The sequence below is a fragment of the Heterodontus francisci genome, unplaced genomic scaffold (genome assembly GCF_036365525.1).
Source record: "Heterodontus francisci isolate sHetFra1 unplaced genomic scaffold, sHetFra1.hap1 HAP1_SCAFFOLD_51_2, whole genome shotgun sequence".
In the NCBI taxonomy this organism is placed as follows: Eukaryota; Metazoa; Chordata; class Chondrichthyes; order Heterodontiformes; family Heterodontidae; genus Heterodontus; species Heterodontus francisci.
Genome location: NW_027141369.1, coordinates 9235489 through 9249046, shown reverse-complemented (window position 1 = coordinate 9249046; position 13558 = coordinate 9235489). Strand labels below are relative to the sequence as shown.

Below are 13558 nucleotides of genomic sequence, written 5' to 3'. Positions count from 1 at the left end.
TCTGTGATGCTGTGGACCTCAGGAGGAGGTCGAGATGCATCATTTAGTTAATACTTCTGTCTGAAGATGGTTGCAAATTATTCAACCTTGTATTTTGCACTGATATGCTGGTCTCCCCTATCATGCAGGATGGGGATATTTGTGGAACCTCCTGTTGATTGTTTAATTATCCACCACCATTCAGGACTGGATATGGCAAGACTGCAGAGCTTTGATCTGATCTGTTGGTTGTGAGATCACTCAGCTCTGTCTATTGCATGCTGCTTCCGCTATATGACATGCAAGTAGTCCTGTGTTGTAGCTTCACCAGGTTGACACCTCATTTTTAGGTCTGCTTGGTGCTGCTCCTGACATGCCCTCCTGCACACTTCATTGAACCACTATTGCTCCCTTGGCTTGATGGTAATGGTAGAGTGAGGGATATGTCAGGCTATGAGGTAACATATTGTGTTTAAATACAATTCTGCTGCTGCAGATGGCCCACAGTGCCTCATGGATGCCCAGTTTTGAGTTGCCAGATCTGTTCATTTCTTCCCTCAGATATAATTGGAAAAAAATTCCAAAGGAATGCATGAACTAAATAAAAAGGAGAGAGAAATAAATACTGACAATATAGATGGCAGCATTTGCAAGGTAAAAAGATTTATAAGTTTTATTATCGATGAGTGAGAGGAATATATCACACTTTGGGGCTTCTGTAAGTGGATTTACTGATAATTTTGGGAATTGATAGGAAGCTGCTTCATAGTTGGTGGAACAAACTCCCGCCCTTGGGGTGGAGCCAACAGCTGCATCCGTCCAATAACAGACAGAGTAGAAGTACTGTATCAGGCCTTGTTAGCTCAGTTGGTCGAGCATGAGACTTTTAATCTCAGGGTCTTGGATTTGAGACCCTTGTTGTGTGGTTGTTCTTCCCTTTTTCAGACTTCATCGGCAGAGAGTTCAAGGGGTGTTTGAAATTAAGTTCAACAACATCACCAGATTTCCTACTCCCCCCCCCCAGCCCCCCTCCCAGTGTAGTTGTATAGACCCTCAACCTCTGCCCTCCCCCTTCCCTTCCCTCCCAGAACTGCAACAGGGATCCCCTTGTCCTCACTTTCCACCCCACCTGCCTCAACAGCAGCACAGTGGCGCAGTGGTTAGCACTGCAGCCTCACAGTTCCAGCAACCCGCGTTCAATTCTGGGTACCGTCTGTGTGGAGTTTGCAAGTTCTCCCTGTGTCTGTGCGGGTTTCCTCCGGGTGCTCCAGTTTCCTCCCACAAGCCAAAAGACTTGCATGTTGGTAGGTAAATTGGCCATTATAAATTGCCCCTAGTATAGGTAGGTCGTAGGGAAATATAGGGACAGGTGGGGATGTGGTAGGAGTATAGAATTAGTATAAATGGGTGGTTGATCGTCGGCACAGACCATGTGGGCCGAAGGGCCTGTTTCAGTGCTGTATCTCTAAACATAAACACATCCAAAGGATCATCCTCCACCATTTCCGCCACCTCCAACGTGATGCCACCACCAAACGCATCCTCCCCTCCCTTGTCAGCATTCCGAAGGGATTGTTCCTTCCACGACACCCTGGACCACTCCTCCATTACCCCAACACCTCTTCCCCTTCCCATGCAATCGCAGGAGATATAATACCTGCCCTTTTCCCTCCTCTCTGCTCATTATCTAAAGCCCCAAACACTCCTTTTTGGTGAAGCAGCGATTTACTTGTACTTCTTTCAATTATGTATACTCACTGCTCACAATGCGGGCTCCTCTAAACTGGGGAGACCAAAAGCAGATGAGGTGGAACACCTCTGCTCAGGCCGAAAGCATGATCCTGAGCTTCTGGTTGCTTGCCATTTCAACACTCCCCCCTGCTCTCATGTCAACATTTCTGTCTTTGGCCTGCTCCAGTGTTCCAGTGAAAATCAACCCAAGCTCGAGGTGCAGCACCCGACCTTTTGATTCGGCACTCTACAGCCTTGTGGATTGAACATTGTGTTCAATAACATCACAGCATGACTGGTGTCAGGCAACCACAAGCATTAACACACTTTGTCCCAGGACAGCTTTGTTATTTAATCTCTCCTGCCCTCTGCACTATCAAACACCTTCCCCTTTGTTCTCTCCCACATGCCCCTCCCCTTCACTTGTTTAAAACCTAATTCTTTTCTAACCTGTGTCAGTTCTGAGGAAAGGTCACAGACCAGAAATGTTAACTCCGTTTCTCTCACCACAGATGCTGCCAGAGCTATTGAGTATTTCCAGCACTTCTTGTTTTTATTTCAGATTTCCAGCATCTGCAGTATTTTGCTTTTATTGTGTCAGAAAGTCTTTCCTTCATTCAGGACTCTGACCTCTCTCCAGAATCTCTCTGCTAAAGATTGAACTTTATCTCATTTCACTCACAGCTCAGGGTCAGTGTGGCACAGTGGGACTTCTGGCTGTGTCCCACTTCACAATCCCTCAGTACTGAGAAAACAATGGGGAATATTACTCACATGTTGTGTTCTGTAACTTTTTACAAACACTTCAATGTATATATTGTCTTCCAAAGCAGTGACAGAATGGTGGCTTTAGTGTGTTGTTGAAATAGCTTTGTTGAGTACGTGCTGTACTAATAGTTAAACAGTTCTTGGTTCAATCCCAGGTTTTGGCACTTTCAACCTCTCCTGTGTCTTTTTCTTTGTCTCCAATTGTCAAGCTGCATGATTTACTCTGAAATTAGCACCAGAGAACCAAGGCACCAGCGAGCATGAGGAGCTGAAATTAGCACAGATCAAATCCACTTAATATTTCTGACTGAAGATGGTTGCAAATGCTTCAGCTTCATCTTTTGCACTGACGTGCTCAGCACCACCATCATTGAGGATGTGAATGTTTTTGGAGCCTCCTCATCTTGTTAGTTATTTAATTATCCACCACCATTCACGACTGGATGTGGCAGGACTGTGGAGCTGTGATATGATCCCGAAGGAGATATCCGTGCGCGGAGTGGCGGGATGTATGGAGAGTGATCCTGAAGAGGGTGTCCGAGCCTGGAGTGGAAGCTTTCCGTGGAGGTGCAGGAGTAGGCCATTCAGCCCCAGTGTTTTATAAAGGTTTAGCATAACTTATTTGCTTTTACTCTTTGCCTCCATTAATAAAGCCAAGTGTCCTGTTTGCTCTTAGCAACCTTTTCAAACCTTGATCAAAAAAGATTGGTGTACATTGTCTCATTCTTCCTCCCTAACTGTATCACTTCACAATTCTCTGTGTAAAATTTTAACTGTTGTGTGAAAGCCCATTTTACCAGTGTGATTAAGTTCCTCTGAAGTGTGTTACTGTCACTGGCATAGGACCAAATTCTCGAGCATTCTTTGATGCTATCTCCGTGGAAAGAGCAATCTTACACACGAGCTCAAATTGGGATTTTGTGTGTTTATTATCTTTCCTCATCCACCAATATAAGCACAAATCTGTCTCATAATGTACAGTCTAAGAATGTGCCAATGTTGCAATGTGGTGATAAATTCTTCAGTGTCACAATGTACTCACCAACTGTTTCACTACTTTTCTGATTTCTGGATCCAAGTTTGTAGCTTTCCGCGATCTCTAGTGGCTTAGGGTTGAGCCTCACTTCAACGAAGAAACGGAAAATTATGATTTAAAGATTACACTGTCAATCATTCACATCTCTGTCTTCTCCTGAACTTCGAGTTCAAATTTGTTTGTGAAGTTGATTCACATGTTAAGACAGCACAGTCTTTGCCTTTGTGAAGGAAGTGATTTGGGAATGGTTGTTTGAAACTGTCCCTTCTTGCACAGAAATTCAGTGCAAATACTTGATCACTCACAATTTCCTTGAGAGAAATTTGTTCACAATCGCATTCGACACGGAAACTGCCTCAGCATTAATCTGACTGAAGCAGAATGTGACCGTGTTATATGTTTCAGAATGTTGGTGCCGTTATTTGTCGCTTTTAACCGAGACTGGGACACAGGGCAAGTTTGATCCGAGGTTGGAATATATTATCATTCAGGAGCAAGAAAAATCAAAAGGAACAAAATAAGAAAACCCAGTCTCTGGATTTGAGAATCTGTAGATCCGCTTTGGGAAAGTGAATCAGAGCAGAATGAAGGGTGAACTGTCCAGAAGAGATGAAGACACAGCTCAGTCAACACTTTCCCCTGGTTTATGATGCTGGAACATTCCTCACACAGAAATGATTCAACCCAATGACAAACATTCTTACAGCTGATAATTTATGCTACTGATTTAAGGACTGTCTCATGTGGTTACCGAGTGACGACGAGAAGATATTAAACTTTGTTCTATTCAATCTAGCTGTGATGAAGTTTGAATTTTTCTACCATTTATAAACAGTATTTGAAGGGTCTCGGTAACAATGTTCAGTGTTGATGAGAGTGGGGTCTGGGTGAGAAGCTGCTGAGTGTGACAGGGTCAGGACTGGATGCAGGAAGTTCTCTGACAGTCTCCCTCTATCTATCTAATGGGTTTGAGTTGATTTACGACTGGTAGCTTTTATTTTACTTTTCTTATTTAGAGATACAGCACTGAAACAGGCCCTTCGGCCCACCGAGTCTGTGCCAACCAGCAACCACCCATTTATACTAATCCTGCATTAATCCCATATTCTCTACCACATCCCCACCATTCTCCAACCACGTACCTACACGAGGGACAATTTACAATGGCCAATTTACCTATCAACCTGCAAGTCTTTTGGAGGTGGGAGGAAACCAGAGCACCCGGCGGAAACCCACACAGACACAGGGAGAACTTGCAAACTCCACAGAGGCAGTACCCAGAACTGTATCCTGGTCACTGGAGCTATGAGGCTGCGGTGCTAACCATTGCGCCACTGTGCTGCTGTTGGTGTTTTGATAAATGAAGGAAGTTCCCTCCACCCATTTTTTTTGGACAGACAGTGTGGTATAAGGATGCCTCGGGTTAATGCTGAAGATAGTGGGATCAACCCCTCCCACTGTCAGAGTGATGATGTAACAGTCACATGAGATGAAGTTTGGGAGAAGAGAGAGCAGCACCAAGGATGCTAGCTTAGCAGGCTTGATGAGTGTGTATAGAGTATTGTGTAAATTAGAAAAGAGTTCTTAGTTCTTTCAGCAGGAACTGTGTCCAGAAAATATCGAGAAACTCACAATTTTATTATTCAGGAGTCGGATCACAGATATTAATTCCAAGTGACAGTTCTGGGACCAATTAACAAAAAAAGTAGAGAATAATATTGCTCACTGATTGAAATCCCCCAGTGAGGAAACAGTTAAACAGGTGATCTGTTGGGGCATCCTTCGATCCAAGGTTTCAGCAACATTTAATCTCCCTTTTTGGTGAAATTCTCTGTTATTTGCAACTTTTTTTATCAGCTTTGATGGGCGAGTGAAAAAACTGAAAAAATTGAACAGTTCCATGCTTTCTTTTCTTCTCTTCTTCTCTTCTTTCCATCAGTTTCTCTTTTCTGTCCCAGATCAATATAATGATGAGAATCCCACTTTAATCTGTTGTTTCTGGTGTTTTATCCATTCCAATCAAAATTTCAACATTCCAATCAAATCTATTTGTTATTCCACAGTGTCTCTCCATGTGTTTTATTCTGTTGTATTCTCTCACAGTCTGTTTGATGATCAATGTTACATCTCACTCTCTGTTCTGGTGAAGATCAGAAGCAGTGATATCTGTTTACAGCACCCGACAAGTCGGCCTGAGGCTGTGCCTCGCTGATCATGTGGAGTTAAAGCAATTCTTCCAGTCAGTTAGTTCAGTTGTAATTTCATGAGAAATTCGGTCATCATGACTTCGTCAGTGACCTAATGGTTCAGGTGTCTGAGTGATGTTAATCATGATGTGATCAAATGATTGTATGTTCCAGTCTTTCCGTGGTGGATTTTCACACTGAGTAGAAACGTGTTGGACATGGTCTGGAAATGTTTCACACCGCTCCATTCCCAACTTCATTTACTTCCAGAAGGTATTTTCCATCATTGCACAGCTAGCTGCACAGTCAGAAACTGTGCTGAAGGTGACAGCTATGTCTACGCAACTGACAAGGTGGCCGAGAAGTTAAGGCGATGGACTGCTAATCCATTGTGCTCTGCACACGTGTGTTCAAATCCCATCCTTGTTGCTAGTTTATGAACTGTTCAGTGTGTTGTTTATGTTGGGGGAGTTTATGTGTAAAGTCAGCCTCGAAACCCGTTCTTGTCGATGTCCAGACAGTGATTCCAGAATTGGTTATACTTAATTAAAATTGAGACAGACAATTGGAATTCTTCACCCAAACTGCACTGGAATGAAGATCAAATAGGGATCACGAAACGGAGCAGGATTTTTCCTCCCCTCCTTCTTTCCATCTTTACTTTCTCTGGATTTGCACCAAGTGAAAGACAAATGGGAAAAGAAAATGGCGAGGGAGCAGATGCAGAAAATTATCCTTTGGCAAGAAATTTATTTTCAAATCTTCTTGATAGATTAAGTGAGTGAGCAATGCTTTGGCAGATGGAGTATGAAATGAGGGGTCATTTAGTACCTACGATAGATCAGAGTGTTTTTTTGTAAGAGGTGAGATGTTAGAAACGGCGGAGGAGCAGAGACCCGAATACTGAATTAATAAAAGCTCGTGGACTGGTAGAAAATAATGCGAAAAGTGAACAGAATATGAAGATTGGAACTTATGTTGCAGTGATATAAAGCTCTGTGCTCCTGAAGTAAATGTCCAAGCCCAGATTGTGGGGAATCTGTGGAGAGTGATTTGGTTTTTATTCATTCTTGGGTGTGAGTATCGCTGATAAGGCGAGCATTTATTACCCATTCCTCTTGCCGTTGAGAAGGTGGTGGAGAGCTGCCTTCTTGAACTGATGCAGTCATGTGTGGAGTTTGCAAGTTCTCCCTGTGTCTGCGTGGGTTTTCTCCGGGTGCTCCTGTTTCCTCCCACAAGCCAAAAGACTTGCAGGTTGATAGGTAAATTGGCCATTATAAATTGTCACTTGCATAGGTAGGTGGTAGGGACATATAAGGACAGGTGGAGATGTTTGGTAGGAACATGGGATTAGAGTAGGATTAGTATAAATGGGTGGTTGATGTTCGGCACAGACTCGGTGGGCCGAAGGGCCTGTTTCAGTGCTGTATCTCAAACCTTAAAAAAAATATGGTGCAGGAACACCCACAGTGCTATTGGGGAGGGTGTTCCAGGATTGTAACCCAACAACAGTGAAGAAATGGCGATATCGTTCCAAGTCAGGATGGTGAGTGACTTGGAGGGGAACCTGCAGGTAGTGAGTTCCCATGCATCTGCTGCCCTTGTCCTTCGAGGTAGTAGTGGTCACGAGTTTGGAAGGTGCTGTTGAAGGATACTTGGCGAGTTGCTGCAGTGCATATGGAGATGGTACACACTGCAGCCACTGTGTACTGGTTGTGGAGGGATTGAATGTTTAAGGTGGCGGGTTAGGTGCCGATCAAGTGCGCTGCTTTGTCCTGGATGGTGTTGAGCTTCTTGAGTGTTGTTGAGTGGGATGTATTCCATCACACTCCTGACTTGTGCCTTGTAGATGGTGGACAGGATTTGGGGTGTCAGGAGGTGAGATACTTGCTGCAGAATTCGTAATCTCTGACCTGCGCTTATAGCCACAGCATAGATGTGACTGGTCCAGTTACGTTTCTGGTCAAGATGTTGATGGTGGGGGATTTAACGATGATAATGCTTCTGAATATCAAAAGGTAGATGTTTTTCTCTCTCATTGGAGATGTTCACTGCTTGGCACTTGTGTGGCCAGAAGGTTGCTTGTCACTTATCAGCTCAAGCCTGAATGTTGTTCAGGTCTTGCTGCTTGCAGGCACAGACTGCTTCAGTATCTGAAGAGTTGTGAGTCATCATCTAACATTCCCACTTCTGACTTACGTTGAAGAGAAAGTCATTAATGAAACAGCTGAGGATGTTTGGGTCTAGGATACTACCCTGAGAAACTCCTGAGGCAATGTCCTGGGCTGAGATGATTGGCCTCCAAGAACCACAACATCTTGCTTTGTGCGAGGTATGACTTCAGCAAGTGGAGAGTTTTCCCCCTGATTCCCATTGACTTCAATTTTGCTGGGGATCCTTGATGCCACACTCACTCAAGGGCAATCACACTCACTTCTCCTCTGGAATTCCACTCTTTCGTCTCTGTTTGGACCAAGCTGCAATGAGATCATACGAACATAAGATCAGAAGAACTAGTAGCAGGAGTAGGCCATTTGGCCCCTGGAGCTTGCTCCGCCATTCAATAGGATTATGGCTGACCTGATCATGACCTCAACCCCACTTTCTTGCCTGCCCACATAACCCTTGGCTCTCTTGTAGATAAAAATCTTGAAGACATTCAATGACCCAGCCTCCACTTTTCTCTGCGGTAAAGAATTCGAAAGATTAATGACCCTCTGAGAGAAGAAATTCCTTCTTAAATGAAAAACCCCTAAATCTGAATCTATGTCCCCTAGTTCTAGATTCCACCACGAGAGGAAACATCCTCTCAGCATCTACCCTGTCAAGCTCCCTCAGAATCTTATATGTCTCAATACGTTCTCCTTTCATTTTTCTCAACTCCAATGAGTATCGGTCCAACCTGCTCAACTTTCCTCATAAGCCAACACCTTCATCACAGGAATCAATCCAATGAACCTTCTCTGAACTGCCTCCAATGCAAGTATATCCCTCCTTAAATAAGGAGACCAATACTGTACACAGTACTCAAGGTGTGGTTTCACCAGCACCATGTACATTTGTCGCAAGACTTCTCTACTTTTATACTCCATCCACCTTGCAATAAAGGGTAACATTCCATTTGCCTTCCTAATTATTTGCTGTACCTGCATGGTAACTTTTTGTGATTCATGCACGAGGACACCCAGATCCTTCTACACTGCAGCATTCTGTAATCTCTCACAATTTAAATAATATTTTCCTGTTCTATTCTTACTACCAAAGTCGATAACCTCACATTTTCCCACATTCTCCTCTATCTGCCAAATTATTTCCTGGAGCTGAGAGACCCTGGCAGAACCTAAATTGAGCATCGACGATCAGATTATTGCTAAGTGTGTGGTGCTTGATAGCACTGTTGGTGACATCTTCCATCGCTTTGCTGATGATTGATAGTAGACTGATGGGGCAGCAAGTAGATGACTGTGTTGTCGCTCCACTGGAACAGCTTGGCTGAGGGCGCAGCGAGTTCTGGAGCACAAGTCTTCAGTACTAGAGCCGGAATGATGTTCGGGCCCATAGTCTTTGCTGTATCGAGTGCCTGCAGCTGTTTCTTGCCATTATGTGGAGTGAAGCAAATTGGCTGAAAACTAGAAGCTGTGATGCTGGGGAACTCAAGAGGCCAAGTTGAATCATCCACTGTGCAATTTCTGACTGAAGATGGTTTCAAATGCTTCAGCTTTATCTTTTGCACTGACGTGCTCGGCGCCACCAACATTGAGGATAGGGATGTTTTTGGAGCCTCCTCATCTGGTTCGTTATTTAATTGTCGACCACCATTCATGACTGGATACCTAGTTTCTCAGGGCAGAGTCCTAGGCCCAAACATCCTCAGCTGTTTCATTGATGGCTTTCTCTTCAACATAAGTGAGAAGTGGGAATGTTCGCTGATGATTCACAACTCCTCAGATACTGAAGCAGTCTGTGCCTGCAAGCAGCAAGACCTGAACAACATTCAGGCTTGAGCTGATAAGTGACAAGCAACATTCTTTGATCTGATCCTGAGGGAGATATCCGTGCGTGGATCGGCGGGATGTATGGAGAGTGATTCTGAAGAGGGTGTCTGAGCCTGGAGGGCAGAATCTGTGGAGAGTGGTCCTCAAAGGATGTCCGTGTCTGGAGATTTAGGATCTCTGAAGAGGGTCTCCAAGCCCGTAGTGCTGGGATCTTTGGAGAGTGATCCTGAAGTGGGTGTCCGAGCCTGGAGTGGCGGGATCTGTGGAGAGTGATCCTGAAGTGGGTGTCCGAGCCTGGAGTGGCAGGATCTGTGGAGAGTGATCCTGACGAGTGTGTGTAAACCTGGAATGGAAGCTTTCTGTGGAGGTACAGGAAGAGGCCATTCATTCCCAGTATTTTATAAAGGTTTAGCATAACCTATATGTTTTTACTCTATGTTTCTATTAATAAAGCCAAGTGTCCTGTTTGCTCTAAGCAACCTTTTCAATCCTTCTGACATTGGTGTACATTGTCTCTCTGCTCCTGCACCCAGTTTAGAATTGTAACCTTTCATTTATATGGCATTCTTCCTTCCAAATTGTATCACTTCACAGTTCTCTGTGTAAAATTTCATCTGTTATGTGAAAGCCCATCTTACCATTTTTTTTTAAGTTCCCCTGAAGTGTGTTACGATCACTGGCATAGGACAAAATTCCTGAGCATTCTTTGATGCTATCTCCATAGACAGAGCAATCTTTTACGCGAGCTCAAATGTAGGATTTTGTGTGTTTTCTATCTTATTTCACCCACCAATATAAGCACAAATATGTCACGAAAATCTTGTTCACTGCAGTCCCTGCTGCTGTTTTCTGCCGATATTTACAGACTTTAATCTCAACCTCGTCACCATGTTCTCTAATATATTCAGGGGGCATCAGCAGAGAAAATGTTCAACAAGCGTGGCAAGTGCAAGGAAATGTTTATTTATGTCATTATGTCATGAACATAATATACAAATTTTTACATGTGTGAATCATCAAGATGTGTCTTCATAAATGGAACCCCGTCACAATAAACACTGTCACCTTTCAATGTTTAGCGGACAGGTTTGACGGCCTGATGTGTGTGATTCCCATATTAATGTGTTTGTACAAAGTTCGGGGAAAGATGGAGATATGAATAATTTACAGGGAAATCTTTTAAACATATTACCACATCTCTCACTCACAAAGATCTGCAAACACATGGATTCCAAAAGAACCTGAGTACAAAATCACCTAAAATAAACACTGCCAGAGAGACTTGCGATAACCTGTAGCTCAGGGAAAGTACATGATGTTATGGAAGGGATTCTGTTTCTTTTGTTAAAATATTTTTTGAAGAAGTCATAATCAAACTGAATAAGTGTAGGACCAGTTCTTTTTCAAGAGGGCACCAAAAGAACCAATTTGGCAACTATGTTTACTGGTTGTCACATGATTCAAGTTAAGTATAGAACAGAAACCCTGGTAACAGGGAGAAATGTGGACAGAGAAGTCAGTCATGCCCCTTGATTGGACAAGCTTGGCAGCAGCAGCGCAAACCTAAGACGGCAGAAAACTCACAACCTTTGGTTGTAGCAGTCAGTGTGTTTTACCTGCTGGAGTGAACAGCTGATAAAGTTAGCCTGAGGAATCGTCAAGGAAGGAGAGAAGACCACAACCCAGTTTGTTTTCCAGAAAATCCTTAAAAGACCCTGAGAAGTCCACTGAGTTAATTCATCTTATCGCATGTCTTTGAAGAAGGCCTGCTAAAATTAATTCTCAATGCCTTCTGAAAAGAACTGTTCTAAAATACCCTAGTGACCTGTCTACGTATACTCGGAAGTTAGACTGTATTCCAGTTTTGGAGCAACATATCTCATCTGATGATTTCTTCAAAAATGAGCAAATAAACAGCCCAAGAGGTTGTTTTTGTCTGTAACAGAGTGCTGAATTTTTTTAAAAATCCCTTTTATTTTTTCAGCTATCCGGTGTGTGTGTGTGCATGTGGCTCGAAGATAAAAAAAAGGACTTTAAAAGTTGGTAAAGGTGAAAAAGGAACTTTTAAAATTTCCACCTGTGTGGTTATGCTTTACTTCATGACTAGTTAAAACTTGTTTGACAATAAATGGATAATTTTGTTGTTCATTAAAGAAACCTGGTCAGTGTCTTCTATTCTGGGAAAAATAGAGTACATGATTGACTGTATCAGTATGTGGGAAAAGCTCACATAGATGTTGTGACCTGTGGAGAAGTGGGATGAGAATAAAGAGTGCCCTCCTCTGCCCTTAGTTGTCACAGCACTTGTGATCTGGCTCAGCAGCTTAATTGGTTCGAGTGTTTGTCTTAGAATCATAAAATCTTGGATTCATATCCTTGCTTCAAAAGTTTAGCTATCAATCATTTACATCCATTTTCTTGTGAACTTTAACTTTTCTTATGAATTTCATTCACAAAAGAAAACAGCTCAGTGGTTGCCTTTGTGAAGGATGTGAGTTTGAAATGGCTGTTCCTGCTCGTACAGATGTCCAGTGCTAATATTACAACGGCAACTCAATCCCCTACAATTTCTTTGAGAGCAATGTGTTTGCAGTTGCATTTAACCTGGAAAACAGCTCAACATTAATCTCACTGAAGGAAAGTGTGACCGTGTTGTATGTTTCAGAGTGTTTGTGCCATTTTGTGTCTCTTTTAACCAAGACTATAACACGACGCAAAGGGGAGGGTTGATCCGAGGTTTAGAATATATTATCATTCAGGAGCAAGAAAAATCAAAAGGAACAAAATAAGAAAACCCCGTCTCCAGATTTGAGAATCTGTAGATCCGCTTTGGGAAAGTGAATCAGAGCAGAATGAAGGGTGAACTGTCCGACTGCCCAGAAGAGATGAAGACACAGCTCAGTCAGCACGTTCCCCTGGTTTATGATGCTGGAACATTCCTCACACAGAAATTATTCAATCAATATTCATCTGCCAAGTCGGTCTGAGGCTGTGCCTCTCTGATCATGTGGAGTTAAAGCAATTCTTCCAGTCAGTTAGTTCAGTTGTCATTTCATGAGAAATTCGAAGTCATCATGACTTCGTCAGTGACCTCATGGTTCAGGTGTCTGAGTGATGTTAATCATGATGTGATCAAATGATTGTATGTTCCACTCTTTCCGTGGTGAATTTTCACACTGAGTAGAAACGTGTTGGACATGGTCTGGAAATGTTTCACACCACTCCATTCCCAACAGGCCATGACCTGATGTGATGGAAATGTCATTTACTAAAAGAAGCTACATTTCCATCATTGCACATCTGGATGCACAGTCAGGATCTGAGCTGAAGGTGACCATCCTGCCCAAATTTCCATAGAGGCAAAAAAGACATGTGATGGGTTGCTGGCACAAAGCTGGGTGATGAAGTGTTTGAGAGGTTAAGATGATGGATTGTTAATTCCTTCTGTTTTACAAGTATGAATTTGAATCCCATCTGCATCAACAGTTTATAAAATGCTCAATACATTGTTTCTTTGTAATTCACCAGCTTTTGCAGAAAGTAGGACTGAAGCTGTTGCAGTACCTGTTAGAAAGATAGTCTAAGTTATTCTGAAGCCATCTTCCAATGTCATCTACATGTAAGCAGGATTTTAAAGGATAAGATGTAGTTTTTAAAAGTCATTTCAATCTTGCTCGAGTCTTTACAAAGAAGCCAGGTAAATCTCGATAAAAAGTCATATATATTTAGAGATCTTTTAAAAGCACTTCAATCTTGTTAATGAAAAGTCAGATGTAAATTTAAGAACTCTGATAAGGCCTTGCTAAAAAGTGACATACAATTAAGAAACAAAATGCAACATTTAAAATGTCTGAACTCCCTCT

At 42.8% G+C, this 13558-nt stretch overlaps 1 non-coding gene across 1 annotated transcript; it reads left to right on the top strand.

The window, feature by feature from the left end:
• The first annotated feature begins 6047 nt into the window (after positions 1-6047).
• On the top strand, positions 6048-6129 carry trnas-gcu (transfer RNA serine (anticodon GCU)). The gene has a single exon. It is a non-coding gene; the product is annotated as a tRNA-Ser (tRNA).
• Positions 6130-13558: the final 7429 nt, after the last annotated feature.